At 38.4% G+C, this 20,223-nt stretch overlaps 1 long non-coding RNA gene across 1 annotated transcript; it reads right to left on the bottom strand.

Moving 5' to 3' along the window:
* Positions 1–11,005: 11,005 nt before the first annotated feature.
* On the bottom strand, positions 11,006–14,168 carry LOC103349106 (uncharacterized). Its single transcript, XR_007920886.2, has 3 exons — positions 14,023–14,168; positions 12,755–12,835; positions 11,006–11,572 (listed from the first exon to the last, which is right to left on the bottom strand). It is a non-coding gene; the product is annotated as an uncharacterized lncRNA (long non-coding RNA).
* Positions 14,169–20,223: the final 6,055 nt, after the last annotated feature.

The raw sequence follows: 20,223 nt of genomic DNA, 5'->3' as shown, positions 1-20,223 counted from the left end.
AACTATGCACTCAAGGTTGCCTGTTCATAATCAATCGCTTTTCAGTTTCTTTTTATCATAACCTATGTTGCAAATGATCACACTGAGTTTCTTAGCTCCCGAAACTCTGTTTTATCTGAAACAGTTTTTATTTTACATCAACTCAATCAACACTTCTGGAGTGCAGGCTGTGTGCCGGGCACAGCTGCCAATGTGAGATACAGCATTTGTGGCTGGGTGAAGTAACCTGTATCATGGTATGTAGCTCTCTAGGTGCATATCTGGAGTGAAGAGAACTCAACACAGCACTCAACTTACCCCGCAGGGAGAGGAGAAACCCACCGCATTTGCTGACCCTAAAAACAAGGCAGGTAGAAGCATGCTAAAGTGAGACACCTGCCTGAGCCAAGGCACAATGGGCAAAGGCTTGGGTGCCCATTTCTACAGGTATTAAGAGTGCCATGTGGTTGCAAGGGATGCTACCCTGAAGGCCACAGGGAGAAGTCCGGAAAGGTAGAGAAGTAACAATGTTGACCAGCAAATTGACTTTAAGGGAGAGTGGCTGGGCACTTCGAAATAGTAAAGTCACACAATTATAAAATCTATGCAATACCACTCTGGTGAACACGTGGATGCATGTGACAGAGGTGTCACGTTGTTGACTTTTCCTTGATGCCTCAGTACACTTCGCTTATATTTGGTCCATGAGCACACTAGGCATTTGAGGACCCATGAAATGGTTTCAACAACACAGGAAAACCTAACTTGAAAATCGATGATGAGATGAGGCCAAGAGGAAAAGGAACGCCATTTGCAGCATCTTGTTTCCACCTCAGAAGGAAGAAGCTTGGAATAAGGAAGAAAGATGTTCAAATGGGCTTCAGCCAGGTCTTCCTCCACATCCTGCTTCCAACGTCCACAAAACTGGAAGGACTTGCCATCAGCTGGGCCACCTGGCTGGTTTGCCAGGGCCCACTCGCATCTTCAAAATGTTCAAAGAAGAGTCACGAACATACAGTCATTGTCTGACATCTCTCAAATTTTCAAATGTTGGACCTTCTAAAAAGGAGTACTGAAACAAAAATGAAGCATGAATTGCCACTTTTCAAGGACCTCCTTGTGTGGTAGGCAGTGCACGTATGAGCTAGAATATTCATCTAGGCAAAGGAAGAGGAATTAGAAGAGTCCCAGTGGCAAACCCTTGGAGATAAGCCTCCTCTACCCTCAGTGCTTCCTTCCTCCTGTGCTGTATTTTACTCCTTTGAAGTATGTCAGACTGTGACCTCCATCGTTCATATCTGTAAACTGCTCTCTCCTTTGATGGCAAGGATATTTTACCCTATTTCAGCATTTCCCACCCAGTATTGAGAACAGTGCTTTTTACACAGTAGCAGGTCTGTAAATATTTTCTAGTAGAAAATGAAACTTTAAAGCCAAGCTAAACTTCTGATTCCAGCTCATGGAGTAATGTGCATCCTTCTTGAATTTACAGTGTGCAGCTTAAAGACTGAGCCGAATCAGAGACGTGCTGCTCTGGGCTGGGTGAGCTGGGATAAGAACCATCCGAGTGGGGGAAGGAGTTGTGGGAGCCATGAGAATGTCTGGTGTGGGCGATGTTTGTGGTTTTTTTTTTTTCCTTTTGTAAATAAAATCAGGTATCTTTCTTTTCATCAATAATTAACTCCAAAGCCTCCATTTTATTTTATTCCACAAAATAGGCATTTTAATTATATATTTTGAATTCATTGTCTGTCCTTCCAACAAACTTACATTGAAAGAGGAAATCAATAATACTTAAATAAAAAGAAACTGAGAAATTCATCCATAACCTGTCTTTTCCTTCTCCCTATCTGTCTACCTTCAGCTTCTCATGATCCATAGCCGTATGCTGCAGGAAAGCCTTCAGCAGCTTTCAAAGTTATCCAGTTCAAGAAGCATCCTGGACGCTAGTGTTCCCCTCCACAATACCCCTCCTCACATGCACACACACACACACACACACACTGAGTGGTAGAGAGGGAGAGAGATGCTTTCCTCCCTTAAATTACCCACAGTATGGTATGTATCCTTTTCCTGTGACTCATTCTTATGATGTGCAACCGTTACTGAGTATGTGCTATATATCAAGCTGTCTGCTATATCTTTGACAAGCATCGTGCTACTCCAATATTTGAAATAATAGTTAATTGTATTTATGAAACTTATTTATGAAGGTATGAAGACACAGCTTATATCTGATTTTTAAACACAATATATGAATATAATGCTTTCACATACATCCTTTCAGAAAGTACACACACAATTAAATATTTGATGAGTGCCTGACAATGAATAAGAGTATAAATGTATTTAAATGATTATTTGTCATTACTTTTAAACCAAATATGTTATTGGTAAACCATAAGTTTCATTATGTCAAAACAATTATAAATTCTTTACTGATACATGTATTATAGCATTTACTGTCTTATTTTATCTTATCAAATGTAAAATGAACATGTCAACCACAATTTTGATGATGTTTATTACATCATAGTCCAAAATACTGCCATAAAGATAGATAACATTTCTTAGTAGTTTCATTTTCCTAGAAATATACCTACATGGAAATCATTCAGTAAAGCCTTCGTTTATCTGGTGTTTTCACTCAGAATGAGATTTATCCACATTATTGTGTGTATTAGTATTTCATTGATTTTTATTATTTAATAATGCTCCACTGCAAGGATATGTTACAGTTTGTATATTGTATTATATAATGTATCTGTATGAATATTTGTATATTGTATTATATAATATATATGTATGAATATTGTGTGGGCTTCAAATTGGTACTATTACAAATAAAATTGCTATGAATATTTTTGAACAAGTCTTTATATGAACATGTGTTTTTATTTCTTGTCAGGAAATACCTAAAATAGAAATCAATAAATCCTAGGGTAGCTGTTTAGTTGAATTTTTAAGCAATTGACAAGCTTTCTTAAAGTGACTCCATGGCTTTCTGTTCTAGCCAGTAGTGTGTGAGATCAAATTTCCCTCCATATTCTTGAATAAAATAAGTATGGTTACTGTTTTGAACAGTGTATAGTTGTATCATATTCTGTATTACATTTTTGACAGCTAATTATAATTTTTCTAGTAGCTAATTATATTTAATGTCTTTTACTGTGCTTAATACTACCTATACATTTCTATTTTTTTCTTTTTTTTTAACTTTTATTTAATGAATATAAATTTCCAAAGTACGGCTTATGCATTACAATGGCTTCCCCCCCATAACGTCCCTCCCACCCACAACCCTCCCCTTTCCCACTCCCTCTCCCCTTCCATTCACATCAAGATTCATTTTCGATTCTCTTAATATACAGAAGATCAGTTTAGTATATATTAAGTAAAGATTGCAACAGTTTGCTCCCACACAGAAACATAAAGTGAAAAATAATAGATGATTTTTTAAATGATGCTGAAATCAGATCAGACCTATTGTCATGTTTAATCCCAGTGAGAGTCAAGTTGGGAATTGATAATTTCTTCTTTTTTTTTTTAACAGAAGATCAGTTTAGTATACATTAAGTAAAGATTTCAACAGTTTGCACCCCCATAGAAACACAAAGTGAAATATACTGTTTGAGTACTCATTATAGCATTAAGTCTCAATGTACAGCACATTAAGGACAGAGATCCTACATGAGGAGTAAGTGCACAGTGACTCCTGTTGTTGACTTTACAAAGTGACACTCCTGTTTATGGCCTCAGTAATCTCCCTATGCACCAGTCATGAGTTTCCAAGGCTATGGAAGCCCCTTGAGTTCTCCGACTCTTATCTTGTTTAGACAAGGTCATAGTCAAAGTGGAGGTTCTCTCCTCCCTTCAGAGAAAGGTACCTCCTTCTTTGATGACCCATTCTTTCCACTGGGATCTCACTCACAGAGATCTTTCATTTAGGTGTTGTTGGTTTTTGTTTTTGTTTTTGTTTTTGTTTTTTTTTTGCCAGAATGTCTTGGCTTTCCATGCCTGAAATACTCTCATGGGCTTTTCAGCCAGATCCGAATGCCTTTAGGGCTGATTCTGAGGCCAGAGTGCTGTTTAGGACATCTGCCATTCTATGAGTCTGCTGAGTATCTCGCTTCCCATGTTGGATCACTCTCCCCTTTATTTATTCTATCGGTTAGTATTAGCAGGTACTAGACTCGTTTATGTGCTCCCTTTGACTCTTAGTCCTTTCATTATGATCAATTGTGAACTGAAATTGATCACTTGGACTAGTGAGATGGCATTGGTACATGCCACCTTGATGGGATTAAATTGGAATCCCCTGGTATGTCAAATGGTAGAGTTATACATTTCTTTTGATGATGTATCTGTCCAAATCATTTTCCATTTTAGAATTTATTTCTTCATTTTGAGATTTGAAAAATTTTTGGATGCAAATCTTTACTGAACATATAAATTGTTAAATATTTTCTCAATCTATGGCTTGCCTGCTATCTCATAGTATCTTTTGTAGGACAGAGATTTTAATGCTGATGAATTGAAATTTATCAAGTTATCATTTAAGAACTTTTGATTAAATGTCTAAAACATTTATACCTAAATCAAAGTCATGGAAGATCTTTTGCAATCTTTAAGGAAAATATAGTCTTTCACCCTTGAGCATGATTTTAACTAGGAATTTTTCATAAGTATTTTCTGGAATATTATTTAGTTTGTTTGATTGCATCATGTTTCTCTGTTACTTTGTTTGCCTTATAATTTTTTGCTGTGAATTAAGCCTTCGAAGAAACAACTCTTGCTTCTAGTCTTTGCACACTGGTGTTTTGTAGGGAATCTTTCCTATAATGTTGGATGGAATTTCTAGGACTTCTCAAACTTTCTCTGATCTGCTGACATTCCCCAGCAGAACTGAAGCTTCCTTCAATATATTACCTGCCTCTTTTTCAACTGCTTCTAAACTCTAACACCATCTTATCAAAGTTACAAGTTCCACCAGACAGGCACCTTAGATCATGCAGGTAAACTAGAATGTTACATGGATAGCACACTCTGGTTTAAGTTCTGCAAGAAGTTTCAGTGTAGGTGGTTCCCTCTTATTTACCCTGTGCTATGCTACATAGAGGAACAGCTACAAAAAGTGCTGTGCCAAACATCACAATATTTCCTACATGCTTCTTTGGAGTCTTGTCTTGGTTTTAAAATGCCATGGGTTTTGCAGCTTGTCAATTGGAAGCTAGAATTTTCAGAGTTGTTCCAGTCCACAGATTGCTGTTAACCCAGTGTCATTTTAGTATAAAGAGAGCCCCTTGATTCCCAGTCCATCATCATCTAATGTCATTGTAATGTCACTCAATGAATTTTGTTTTGTGGTGCAGTATATAAACATCTAAAATGCTATGTATTTTTAATGAATAAAACTCTTTCTTCATTATAAAATCAGCTTCTTCAACAGTGGTGATGTCCTTTCCTATTCCTATGAAATCTACTTTATATTGAGATTACTATTAATACTTCAGTCCAGATTTACTTTAATTAATGATAATGTAATATGTTGTTTAGGCAGGGTACAGTTAGGTCATGTTTTTTGTTCAATCTGACAGTTTTCCTTTTTTAAAAAAAATTTATTTATTTATTTAAAAGCCAGAGTTACAGAGAGAGAGAGAGAGAGAGAGAGAGAGAGAGAGAGAAATTTATCTATCATTCACTGGTTTACTCCCTAGATGGCCACAATGGTTAGGGCTAGGCCAGGCTGAAGCCAGGAGACAGAAGATTCATCCAGGTTTCCTATGTGGGTGGGGGCCATCTGCTGCTGTTTTCCCCAGGCCATTAGCAGAGAGATGGATCAGAAGTGGAGCAGCAAGGATAACAACAGGCACCCATATAGGATGCCAGAGTCACAGGTGATGGTTTTACCTGCTATGCCACAATGCTGGCCCCCAGTCTTTCCCTTTCAATGGAAGTATTTGGACCATTTGTGTTGCTGTGGATTCGTTTCTGGGAGGAGGAGTGTGGTAGGGGCAAGAGGCATGGAGTCACCACACAGACCCCGGGAGTCGGGTGAAAGCAGGCCTGAGGCAAGCAGCCTGCAGACTCGTTTATTTCAGTTGCTACAGCAGCTTATATAGCCAAGGAAGCCAATCTGGTCAAGGGGCAGTATATGCACTAACCAATCGCTCCCTGTTACCAGGCAGGCTCTGCTGTCATGTGGTTTCCAAAACCATCCAATCATAGCCTGTTCCCAGGCAGCTTCTGTTGCCAGCAGCCATCTTGGCATAGCCTTCTCATTCCACCACATTTCCCCTTTTTTGTTTATTTTTGAGCAACGGGAGGCATGATTCTTGGCCATACCATTGTGGACCCCATTTCCATGTGGTCTCCGTACGTGCCTGTGCCTGTCTTAGGTTGTCCCCCAGGGGATCTTACCCTTCATTGACTAACCAGTGCTCAAAATGGGAAACCATTCTTTTTATCCTTTTTCTTTTTTCTTTCTCAGATAAAGCAGGACAGGGAATGGGAAGCGGGAGGAGAATGGGTGGAAGGATGGGTACTGTGGGGAGAATCACTACGTACATAATGTATTCATGAGATAAATACAAATTAAAAATAAATAAATAAAAATTTTGTTTATTTGTGAGGCACAGTTATAGAAAGAGAGTGATAGATAGAGGCAGAGACATTTTTAATTCTGTTTATTGTTTCCATACACTTATTCCTATCTATATGATCTCTTGATCACTTGATTCTACATATATGGTCATTTTACCACTTAATCTTATCGATTTGGTCTTTATTATACTTAAGCTGCTATTTTTATCAGCCAGCTTAAGGGATTTTGGAGTCCTATGGCAATTTGTTTAGTTGTACCCTTAGACATGAGTCCATAGGAAAGTATGTAGGACTACACTGCTTTGCAGTTATGCACTTCACGCATTTCACAGTTATAGCTTTAGGATCTAGTTTAAATCTTCCCACCATGCCTGTCCCCCAACCCACACTCACATGCCCTTCCTCTTCCCTTTCTTATTCTCACTTATTCTTTATTAAGTTGTATTTTTCTTTCTGTTCTAAGCAAGTTTCCCACTGTATTTTGACTTGCATTAATCACAGTGATCAGTCCACTGCCATTGTTAGCTTTGATTCTCTTTATAATATATCTTCCCTCGGATCTCTGATCTCTAGCTTCATTGAAGATTTTTCCAATATTACTACAGAAGCAAGTTGATTGTGATGTGTTTTGTTTTTGTCTTCATTTTTATTTTGCTTGAGATTCTTAAACCTCTTGACTCTGCAAGTTTATAGTTTTCATTGAGTTTGAAAATATTTGATCATTATTTCTTCAAACACCTTTTTTGACCCCTTTCTCATTTCTCCTCTTCTTCAGGAGCTCCAAGAGAATATGTATGAGAAAGCCTGAAACTACTCCCCAACCCATTGATATTCTCACCTTTTAAATTAGCTTTTCTTTCTCAGTCTCATTCTGGAAACTGAAATGTAATTGTTATGTCTTCCTGTTCACTTTTGCTATTCTGCACTAATTTGCTGTTCATCTAATCCAGCAAATTTCCCATCTGCGTTAGTATAGTTTTCATTTCCAGAAGTTTTATTTGGATCTTTTTCTTTCTTGTATCTTCCACATCCTATCTAACTTCATAAGTTATAGGGTACTGTTATAGCAATCACTCTAGCATTCTTATCTATTTATTATAACACTTTCACCAGTTTTAACTCAGTTTCAGTTGCTGAATTTTGTTATGGTTCATACTTATCTGCTTTTTTGCATGTCTGGTGATCTTTGTTTAGGTTTGCTACATTGTAGACAGTTGGACATATTATCCTATTATAAAAATCCTTGACCTTTTGAAAATTCAGTTAAGTTGATTGCAGATGATTAACATTTTGGATCTTCCATGATAGGTGCATGTAAAGCAATGTTCAATGCAGGAATAAATATTTATCACTAGTGAGTTACAGCTTTTCTAAGTGTTCTATTAAATATACAATGAATTGTGAAGTTTCCAAGTGGAGCCTTAGTCAATAAGCACTATTCTTTGTCTGTTTGATTGTGGTACACTTCAATTTTTTCAGATAATTATTTTTCTTATCCTGCTAGTTTCTTCATGTAAGTGTTGATCACTGCGTAGCTGAATATCAACGATAACTGTTACATGTATTAGTTGGGCTCTCTGTCTATCCGTCCCTCCTTCCACCTCATTCCCTTCTCTGGAGCATGACTCTGAGAAGTCTAACTACCCGCCTTACTCTGTCTCCTTGTCAACTCAAGAATATTCCTGGATTCTGTCTGCATTGCCTCTCTCCGTACCATAGCTTGAAGGCTCTCAATGCAATCTGGGGAAACTGACCTGTCAGGGATCACTGTCCTTTGCTCTCAGAGGAAAAATATCTTTCAAAGTGTTCTTTTATATATTTTACACATTTTTTTCCATTGAGATAAAACATTTGGCCCTCACTGGTTCATCTCATAATGATATTCATCTGGAAAACTCTTATTTTATGGTCGTTCTTATTATTTCATTTTTAAAAAAAAGTTTGTTCATCTGAAAAGCAGATAGGAAGAGACAGAAAGACAGATCATCCACCCACTGGTTCACTCTCCAGATGGCTGCCACAGCCACAGCTGAGTCAAATAGAAGCCAGGAGCTTCATCCCGGCCTTGTACCAGGGTGCCAGAGGTCCAAGTACTTGGGCTATCTTCTGCTGCTCTCCAAGAAGCGTCAGCAGGGAACTGGATAGGAGTGGAGCAGCTAGGTCTTGAATTGCCCATATGGGATGCTAGCCTGACAAACAGCAGCTTAAACCCCTGTGTCACAATGCTGACCCTCAGTGATGTTATTTCTTGATTAAATACTCTATTGTGTAGATAACATCGTGCCTGTAGTCTTGAGATTTTCTTTTGCATTTGTTTAAGTATTTCACTACTCTATTGATTAGGTAGCAGATCTATTTTGGTAAAGAATATTTGCAACTTTTCAGGCATTTTAGGGACAGCTGCAAAATAATAATGAAGGAAGGTATCTTTGAAATTCATTTCAATGCCTTACAAAGGACACAAGGGACGACATTTGTAAATAAGAAAATTAAGAGTAGTTTTATCGTCTACAGGAAAAAAAAATGGCAACAACAAAACCAGCTTCTTTTGCCAAATAAATGGACATAAAAAAGAAATCATTGGCACTGGCAGGAAAAAATGTCATTGAAAATTGTCTCTGAGCAATTTTCCTTTTGTACTCTAAAATATTCACATCAGCAAATGTAAATAAGCAGTTAATGAATAAATCGGATAATTTATCTTGTTTTTCAGCATAGTTAAAAGCATTTCATGATCTAAGAACCAAATATTGCTGAAAAATATGTATCTATATGTTAACAAGTTTGGAATCAACTTCAGGAATGTCTATTCTGATAAATAAACTAAAGACATAGATTTTTAAGACTATTCCAGGGATTTTTTTGGAAAATCACTCTACAGAAGAATCTATCCTTGCAAAGGATTAGCTTCAGTATTTTGGCTTCTTTTTGCTCTTCTCTGGTAAACTGGGAGACAGGAATAAGTTGTTTTATAAAATTATTACTTGATAATAACATATCAGATTTTATTTTTGGCTTATATTTAACCACTGCACATTCAAATTTAAATATTTTCTCTTCCAAGAGAAATCTATTCCATGCAGTGTTGCTGGGAAAGATCTTCAGTCTAAGCATAATTTGATGTCTGAATCTTGACTTGTTTGGTTGAACAACAAAGGTAACCACATAAGAGAAGCTATTATGAAAATTAAAAGCTATGATTAACATTTCAGTGACACTGAGCAGGCTGAAAAGTTTCATGTCTATGTCAAAATATTCATTGCAATGACCCTATGGTTCTGTTTTTGATCTTTAACTTATTGGGTATAACTGTTGCCATAGTTCCAATGAACAATTATAAGACTTAATTTAAAAGGAGCGACCCTAAGTATTATTGCTTGTGGTGTCACATAGAAATCAACAGCAAAATACAGGACAAAAGCTTAATGTTCACAAGTCAAATACATAACGAAGATTTTTTTTTCAAGTATTTATTTATTTATCTGAAAGTCAGCGTTACAGAGATACAGGGAGAGACAGAGAGGTTTTTCATCCCCTGGTTCACTCCCCGGATGGCTGCAGTGGTCAGCACTGGGTCAGGCTGAAGCCAGAAGCCAGGGGCTTTTTTCAAATCTCCCATGTGGGCACTAGGGGCCCAAACACTTGAACCATCGTCTGTTGCTTTTCTCAGGCTGTTAGCAGAGAGCTGGACTGGAGGTGGAGCAGCTGGGACTGCAACTTACGTTCATATGAGATGCTCGCATTCGTGAAGTGGCTTTACCTGCTTTACCACAGCACAATTCCCCTAGAAAAGATTCTTATTACATATCTGCAGAGAAAGAATCACTAAAGGAAAGTGGTAGAATACTAGTGAGACTTTATGAGCTAAACCATAATGAAAAGGTAAATATTGAGTGATCTATGTGTTTATTTTCCCAATTTTATTAAACAGAGAAATAGAAAACTGTCATGCAGTTGCCTCTTCCATGAAAGAAACAGCCTTGTGATTGGGGCTGTGGCACAGAAGGTTAAGCATCTGATTCACTAGCATTCCATATGGGAGCTGGTTCAAGTACTGGCTTCTCTACTTCAAAGCCAGGTCCCTGCTAATAAGCCTGGAAAAGCGGTAGAGGTATGGCCCAGTCCTTGGGCCCCTCTGCCCATGGAAAATCCCAAAGAAGTTCCTGGCTTCTGGCTCCTTGCTCCTGTCTCCTGGCCTGGCCCAGCCCTGGTTGTTTTGGTCATCTGAGTATTTAATCAACAGATGGAAAACCTCTCTCTCTGTCTCTCCTTCTCTTTCTTTGTAACTCTTTCAAAATAAAATAAATAGCAAAAAAGCAAAACAAAATAAAATAACTCTTAAAAAATAAAAGAGTGAGCCTTGACACTTAATTCTCCAGTCTTACTAATAGGGAATGTCACTGTTCAAAGCCACATGGGGACATGCTCCTTTTCACAATTACCCTGGCATTCTTATACTTTTCAGCAACACCTGAAACAGTCATCAAACACTCGCCATAAAATGTTCGAAACCTACTGGTGTTAAGTAAAAGGTACACACTGTGCATGTATTTCATTTGCTTTACAAGTGAGATCAGGAAAGTAACACCAGGCTTCTCCGCACTTGAAGGTTGGTGGGAATGATGATTTGGTCTTGATTCAAGGTTTCATCCACTTAAGTTTACTACTGAATGCAATCAAGAGGCACAAGGATATGTGTTAGGTGAGGGTGAAAGTGAACAGATGTAGCTTCCTAATTCACTTTTGGCTGGAAGAGTGCCCAGAGTCCAATGCGGCTGGCCTAAAGGGAGAGCTGCACTAGGTTAGGATCAGTGCTACAAACCTATCTGGTCTCTAAACCACCAGTTCCAGGGCTGCAGCTTCACTGCATCCACACTCTTGACCTGCTTGTCAATGTCCTTAGTCAGTGAGGAAATGCTGAGTAAATGTTCACTTTTTTTAGAAGTCCATGCCAGGAAAGGTATTGTTTTTCACAATACAAGTTGTAATTCTGTAAGGAATTTCAAAAAATAAGAGGATCAAGGAAGCTAGTATTCAATGCAATATTCTTTTTTTTTTTTTTTTGACAGGCAGAGTTAGCAATGCAATATTCTTCATGAAAACAATTTAACTTCTGTGTGTGTGTGTGTGTGTGTGTGTTTCGGCATAACATCCTGCACTGCACAATAGCACTGAAAAACAGAATTCTCAGGAAAGTATAATTTAAGAAACTCAATATTTTTGTTTCCATCTTTACTTAATTGATCCAATTAGTTCACTTGCCTGCTCAAACAACTAAAATTCAGTGATTATACTTTAATTTTTCTTTGAGGATTAAGTATCTGAATTTCCATTCTGGATTTCCAGATTCATTGTACCATACAATAGACTTAAGTCCTTATAATGAAATCATCCTGTTAAATTCATTTTACCTGTGTTATTTAAATATTATGTATGTATGATGAACACATGTTTGTGTGTGTGTGTGTGTGTGTGTGTGTGTGTATGGAGGTACCGGGTGGCAAAGTCATAATTATGTCTTTCTGCCATGTGTAATACTGTGAAAAGTGATTCCGATTTCATTTGGTACTTGCTATCTGGGTTATGCACAGTTCACTCACTAAGAAATAAATAAATCAAATTACATGTGATTGACCTTATACTCCATAACAATTTTAGTATTTTGGAAGCAGGATTCGCAGCCTTGACTAGATCTAGCCGCTGCTGAAAGGTTAGCCAAGGCACACATTTCCTATGCAAGATGTTCCATCAGGAGGACCTTGGGAGGAGGGGAGAGGGCAGAACTGCTCATTCACAGACTGCCTTTCACATAATTATTTCGAGCAAGGAATTTCATACCAGCCAAATCCTAGTTGGGTGCCCCCACAGAATCATAGTATGATATATATTTTACTCAAAAAAGACAGTAATTTTCATAGTGTGTCTTCATGTCATGAACCATCTTTCTTGCAGTTTTCTTCGGAACAAAATCTCATATGAATGAATGGGGCAGAGGTTTCTAGGGAGCCATGGTTTCAATGATCAAGCAGTCATGCATGCTGCAGCCTCCAGTTCTCCCAGCCTCTAACCCCAATTCCAGAAAATAGAGCCACAGATGAATATTTGACATAGGAATAGCTGACTACTTTCCACAATTCAGAACTGGACATTACAGGAGAAATATAGCATTTACCAATGAGATCCAAAGTCTTCTCAGGGTTGGCTAACCCTTGGTTTGTTCAGATGAGTAACAAACGGAACCATGTAACAGAAGCTGTTAAGAAAATTAAAAGCTACTATTAACACTGAAATGGCATTGAGCAGCACACTGCTGATCCTCGATAAAGTGCGTGGCTCCTTCACTTCCCATTCCACTTCATGGCAGCTTCTTCTCCCCGAAAGCTCAGATTGGAGTATCATGTGGGACTCTTCCTCCTTCTTCTTATTAGGTCATTTACCAACTCCCAGGTCCCTCAGCCTCTAGCTGTTATTCTCAGTGATTATAACACAGAAATGGACGGTCCTCACCCTTCCTCCCATGGACATTTCCTAGCTGTAGCCATGATCAAGACTCAAGCATTTCTCTTTCCAACCAGCACCCTTCTTTCTCATTCCTACTAGTGCCTGATTCGACATAATTTTGAGCTTCCAGGAATCCACAACCATCAATTCTACTACATATTTACTCTTTTCCTTGCCACTTCAATCTAAATAATTCTCATGGCCAATAAGCATGAGCACCCACTCAGGTACTCTGAATGCCTGGTGTGCCCTCAGTCCACAGTAACTTGGAAAAAACAAGGTAAAATCAACTCTCTCACCTCCTTGCCTGCACATGTACAGCCATTTATGGTACGTACTAATTTAGGGCTGGAGGAACGCACGCATCCATACTGGCAGGCTCCACTTCAAGATCCCTAAGCTCACCAGGGCCCTCACACTTCCAGGCAATCACGACCCTACCATATTTTCCTGGCATTCCCGCCTTCCTTCTCTGTTACATTCCTCTTTCACACTTTTTAGTCTTTCTTCTGCCTTACACATCTTCCTGCACGAATAAATCATCCTCATCAGAGCACAAGCATGCTATCATTTCTTTCATTTCTTAAAATTATTTTACCCCATTTTCCTCTCCACAGTGTGTCCTCCTCCTCCCCAAACAGCACAATGCCTACAAAAGAGTTGTTTGAACTGGATTCCCTTCCTACTTTCCCCTGCTATTCATTCTAATCAAATTCATCTCCAATCTGTGATACCTTAGTACTACTAGAAGCACCCTGAGCAATACATTTCTAAAACCTAAACTCAATATTCAGAGTTCGTCTTTGATGTAGTCAGAATTGGACACAGAAGCAGAGGTTTACAGAAATAGAATTGTCTGGAAGCAGCAATGAGGGAGTAAGAGAACATTCATCCACCTCCTCCTTCAAGCACTTTCTTCATTTGGGTCTCAAGACACACCTTTGCCTGGCTTCTCCTGTCTTCCAGGCTGATTCTTGCTGGCAACAGCAAAGGCTCAGTCCCCAAATACTTCCCTGTGTGCAAATGAACTCCTCTTGTGCTCATTCCCTTCTGTCCTGTGGCATTTAGCGGCTTGCACACTGGTGTTCTGGAATTTCTATCTCCAGCCCCAATTCTTCCCTAGAACTCCAGACTTTTGTGGTATGCATCAACATTCCATTTGCCCAAGTACATATCCTTAGGGCTAATCAGTTTCTTACATGCTTAAATTTTTGAGATTTCACTTCTTCTTTTGTCCCTGTAATTTGATATTTGTGTGTGTGTGCGTGTGTCTGGTCTAAAACACAAAAGTGTTTCCTCAGGTCTGCCCAACAATCCTACCTTAAAGTTAGTCTTTCATTCAGTAAAGAACAAATTTCTCAACTTCTCTTCTATCTTGTCTCTAGCACTGTTTCTTCTCTCTCTCAGTTCATGCCTTAACTTGTATTTCACTGACAAAACAGAAACAGTCAAGGTAGATCCACCTTATTGCCTTTCATCAAAACTACCAAACTGCTTGTGTCTGAACCATACAGTTACTCTATTTATTGCCTATCTCCACAGTAGAATATAAATATATCAGTGTTCAGCAGCTTTATCATGTGCAAGGTTATTGGAAAAGAGTCTATCTGAAAATTTGGCCATATATGAGGATGTTTCAAAAGATTTATTCAAAAAGGAATTAAATACAAATTTACTTTGGTACAAAAATGTTTTGAAATCCATGCAGAGTTTTTTAATAATATTCATTTTCCATTAATTTTTGAATACTTCTTGTATATAATCAAATTTTTATAATGTAAAAAATCTTAAATGAAAACATTACTTCTGGTACATTGATATTATAACTTTAATGACCTATATTTGGAAAAATTCTGGAGACTGGACAATTGCTTAGCATTGGGGTAGGACATTAGCTATTTTCACTGAGCTATTACTCAATGTCATCTTTCATGCCCTACATGAGAGTTGAGGTCTATTTCAGACAGTCTTGGAGACCAGTGTTTAAATTTATGCCTGGCTTCCAGTATGCAAATTTTGGCATGATATTAATTTAGACACACGTTTTGTGGAGTACTGACCAGAATGTGGTGGGTAGATCCTATGGGGGTCTTTAGATTTTTACTCTATATGTTCCTTCCCCTTGTGTGGATTCCTTTCTAAACAGTAGAATGTGGCAAAGGTCATGGGTGGTCACCCAGGGATTAGGTTTTATGTTACATTGTATAGGACTCCATCATAGTAGAGCTCTCCTCGCTGGACTAATGCTGGTTTTGAATGCTCATAGGACAATACCTGACAGCAGCATCCAGTTAACTACCAGAAAATATCTGGGACCCTCAGTAATGCTGCTGCAGATAAATAAATTCTGCCAACAACCTGAATGAGACTGGAAGCAGAGCCTTCCACAGTTGAGAGAGCACACCCCACCTGACATGATATAGCAGAAGAGCCAGTTAAGTCATACCCAGATGCCTGAACCATAGAAACTGTGGGATGGTAAGCCCACATGCTTTAAGCCATGGCATTAATAGAAAGCTGTGACCCAGCAATAGAAAACTAATACAGCGTTGAATGAGATATTGAATGAAAACATGCTTTCTAACACTGGAAGCACCAACATGTGTAGAGTTATGGATATTCACAGGGTAAAGGAACAAAGACTGCTCAGGCCCCCAGACGTCCAGGGTGTTTGGTGGAGTCAGTGTGGGGATCCCTTTCCTCCTGCCAAGGCTTCAGGCAGGAAGAGCTGAGGGACCCAGGGGTGAGCATGGTTACATTGCAATTAGATCTGCAATGTGATCTTATGGAGTGGAAAAATCACAAGGCCTTGTTACATTTTTAGTAAGAATTCAATAGTTGTGTTTAACAGATTAAGAGAGATTAAAAAGTAAAAAATATTTTTTCAGATTCCTACAACTAGAAATATCCTTTGCTACTGTGCAAGTCTTTATTTTAGACTTTTCTTAGAATGGTAGTGACCAAAGTGCCAGTTTATACTTGTATATTGGGACGACCAAATTTCTTGCTCAGTAGGGACAAAGACACTATCTGCTTTTCTGGGTCTGTCTTGTACTCTGTGGTTTCTCAGTGGATGTCTGTAAAATGGAAAAATCCAAGTCCTGAACCTTCTCACACACGAATGGGATAAACCCAACAGCTTTGCTTTCAAATCCTCTTCTCAATCCTCCACTGATCCCATGGAGAATACTTTTTACCCATCATCTCTATTTCTAGGCTATGCAGTGCACACTACACATAGATTTGGACCCAGGGCAGCACAGATTCACTTAGAAATCAAGACAGAGTAGCCTGTCAGAAAAGATGCATGAGAGAGGACTTGTAGTTGTGACTGATGGTTTCAGTCCCAGAATGATGTGGACTGCTGTGACTCCTCCCAGAGCTTTAGACAAGCGGTTGCAACCTTGCTTATAACCTCTTATTTGTTAACTTTTGCACGAATTCTCCACAATCAACAGCAGTCTATACAAAGATTTGTTTGGAAATCTCGGCTCCCCTCCAGCATCACCAACGGGTATCATTTTTGAAGTCTGATTTAGATAAATTTGTACATTGTTGTAAGAAACCAAAAAATAAGAGAAGATTTTCAAAGCTTATTTTATTCTCCTTAAGGTAAGTGTTCAGATTCATAAATGAAGTAGAGTCAAGGCATACTTTTGTAAGGGTCTTCATTCAGTAAAATTTCCACGAAGACTTGTCAAAGTATCCAGTTTTTGCTATATGTTGCTTTTTGTTTCATTTTTATCTCTCTACCAAGGGAGAGACTGAAACAATTAGCTTTTCTCTTGGTTTCCATTTCACACATACGAATATTTGAGTTGGATGAGTAGGAAATTGACTGCCCTTTATTGCTAAGCATTTTAAGAAATGGCTTACAAAATTTGATAAAGGAATAATGTTTGTCTTCCCCATTTTGGAAGACCAACACTATTCTATCCCAAAAATGAGGGGATGGACCTTCCACTATACCTGAATCAAGCTGAAACAGTGGAGGGCAGATTAGGCTAGAAAACCATCAATGGTATCTACTTTTATAGGATTACATCCTATCATAACCTTGTACCCAAGTCTTTCCATTTTCCTAGTTATTAATAGAATCAGTTTAATATTCCTGACAAAAGCAAGATTAAATCATCTATGTTTTATTTGAGGACATATAATGATTTTCTCCAGGTTAAGAGTTCTGAACTGTTGCATCCCCATGACAATGATTGGGTGTCAGAATTGGTTCACATTTCCAAACCATCTCAATGTTCCTATTTTAAAATGCCATCATTAGCATATATACTTTGTTTGATTTAAAAATAAGAGGAGTAGGGGTTGGCACTGTGGCGTAGCAGGTAAGGCCACTACCTGCAGTGCTGACATCCCATATGGGAGCCAGTTGGAGGCCCAGCTGCTCCACTTCTGATCCAGCTCTCTGCTGTGGCCTGGGAAAGCCGTGGAGGATGGCCCAAGTCCTTGGGCCCCTGCACCCACGTGGGAGGCCCAGAGGAGGCTCCTGGCTCCTGGCTTCAGATCCGCTCAGCTCTGGCCCTTGTGGCCAATTGGGAAGTGAACCAGCAATAGAAGATCTCTCTCTCTCTCTCTCTCTCTCTCTGCCTCTCCTTCTCTCTCTGTGTAATTCTGACTTTCAAATAAATAATAAATAAATCCTTAAAAAATAAGAGGAGTGGTAGTTCAGGTAAGTAGCTAACTCTTTAATAGCTTCCAATATAGCAATCCTAAAAGTATGTACATATTTATACACCAATATGTATATATGAAATGATATCCCAAGCTCATTTACTGTGAAGGCAAATAGGTCAATATACATTTAAAGTACAGTGAAGATACACAACATTTTTACATTTATTACTTCCTGTTTCTGCTCTGTTCTGCATTTTTATGATGCCTAATTAGAAACACAAAAGAAAATTAAGGAAAATGGCTTTATCTCCCATTTCCTGTTGCCTATAAAGCTCTTCAACAATGCTAAACTCCCAGAGGAGTGAGAATCATTTCATCTTTCTAAGGATATAATAGCTGTATTCTCTGGAGCTTCTGTGGATAATTTTATAGAGCATTATAATGTAGAAAATATTTTTAATGTATTAGAAATATGGCACAGGAAGAACCTCAGCCATATGTACAATTCATGCAAATAAATCACGTCACTTTGGGCTGTTAATTAAGTCTGTTTAAAAGCTTTTCTCTCTTACTTAATGTATCTTTGGAAATGAAAAGAAAAATAAACTCATTGACCAAAATGTGCTAATATGCATTTAATTTAGGAGATGAAATTTTTTTGAATCACTATATATCTAAAATTAATTACTGATGGGGACAGGGTCCTTTTTCAGCCTGACAGAAATAGCCAATTACACTCTTGTACTTTAAATGCTGTTCTTTGAAATACAGAGACTTCAAAATTCATGCGAAGCAGCGTGCTTATTTCTCAAGAGCACATTTACCTTGGAAAGCAGGTCTTCCCTCCAGCAGCATACCAATGGGCTACACCCTCTATAAAGCCGCTGCAGTGGGTGAGAAGCAGAAAATTAATGGCCACATTTGACTTAACTCTTTGAAGCATCCCTAGGAACCCAATGAAGTTATGTTCTTTAGAAAACTCAGAAAATTTAACTCAATGTGATTTTTGTTAAGTTTCTGTCACTTTTCCAAGAGAAATTATTTTAAACTCTTTATGTGGTAAAATAGAAATTTATCACATAAAATATATGAAATAGGTGTGCACAGACATTTTTGTTAGGATGGAAGAAAGGGTGGCAGCTCGGATGGTGGCAGCATTTCAAGAATCCTGCGAAAGATTTGGTTTCTCTCTTCAAAGGGTCATCCATTGCTGTCTTGGTGGAAAATGCTCTGCCAAGTGCAATCTGGGGGTGTCTGAGACGGTCTCTGTTCAGCTCAGTGAGTCAAGAGAGGAGAGATCAAAAATAACCATGACAGGTAGACCTTCTGGCTGAGGAAACAAATGCAAATCCATTCTGTCCATCTGGCTGGGGGCGGGATGCGTCTGAGCTGCATGGTCACAGACCCCAAATATCTCACATGTATACTTCAGACCAGTCTGGATAGTTGGTCAAGAGAATGATACTAGGTTTTCTTTATTTGTTTTTTAGGCTTTTCACTCTGGGCCACTTTAGAACTCTATAATGCCTAGTATTTGACAAAAGACAGACATGCAGCTGATGGGAGGAAAAGAGAGAAATTTCCTTTTAGATAATTGTGTCTCAGTTATTACCATGAAGCATTGTTAAATGATTTAATAGATTCTTTTACTTATTTAACCCTCACAACTATCAGGCAGATGGAAAAACAGAAGCCATAGACAGGCAGACACCAATCATTAGCCCCAGCACACATATTGTAGTTACACAGTCAGGATTCAACACAGAGTTCAGGCAGGCTGACAATCTTGTTAGCAACTCTCTGATATTTATTTCAGTGATCAGAGAACTTGAATGAAGATTTGTAAAAATTTCATTTAACTGAGTAATCTGGCATTACTCATGTGTACATTTAATCTAGCTATGTAAACCACTTGAAAATATAATTGAATGCTATAAATTACCCAGACATTCTTTAAATGTGTTTACTTATAAATCCAATAAGAATTAAAAATATATATCAGATATTCTGCTCAATCAGGGTCCAGCATCTATCACAAGGCAAATACAATGCCTGCCTCCACCAAACCCACATTTCAGTGGGGAGAAAACAACTTGCAGGAGCAGGTGGGGTGAACATTACTAAAGCAGAAGCACAGATTAGTTTGGCTACAGAAGCAGATGCCAATGAAGGGGAGAGCTGGAAAGTGTAGGAAAGCTCTGTAGTATGAATAGTACTGATAGTGAGATTTGAAGAGCAGGTAGGAATTACACAGGCAAAGCTGTGGAAGTGAGCCTCTCCCATGACATACAGAAGACCAATGTGACTGAGGGAACATAGTGAGAAGGGACCCAGGATAAGGCCAGCCAGGGTCAGGGTTGAGTTATGCACATCCCCACAGTGGACATGCCCTCAGGTGGACAGTGAAGAGTCATTCAAGAACTTAGAAAGTGACAAATTAAAAGTTTAAAAATACGCATTTATTTATGTTCATTTTCATTTCAAAGGCAGAGTCAGGGAGAGAGAGAGAAA

Source organism: Oryctolagus cuniculus, chromosome 9, assembly GCF_964237555.1.
Source record: "Oryctolagus cuniculus chromosome 9, mOryCun1.1, whole genome shotgun sequence".
Taxonomy (NCBI): domain Eukaryota; kingdom Metazoa; phylum Chordata; class Mammalia; order Lagomorpha; family Leporidae; genus Oryctolagus; species Oryctolagus cuniculus.
This window is presented reverse-complemented; position numbering and strand designations above follow the sequence as displayed.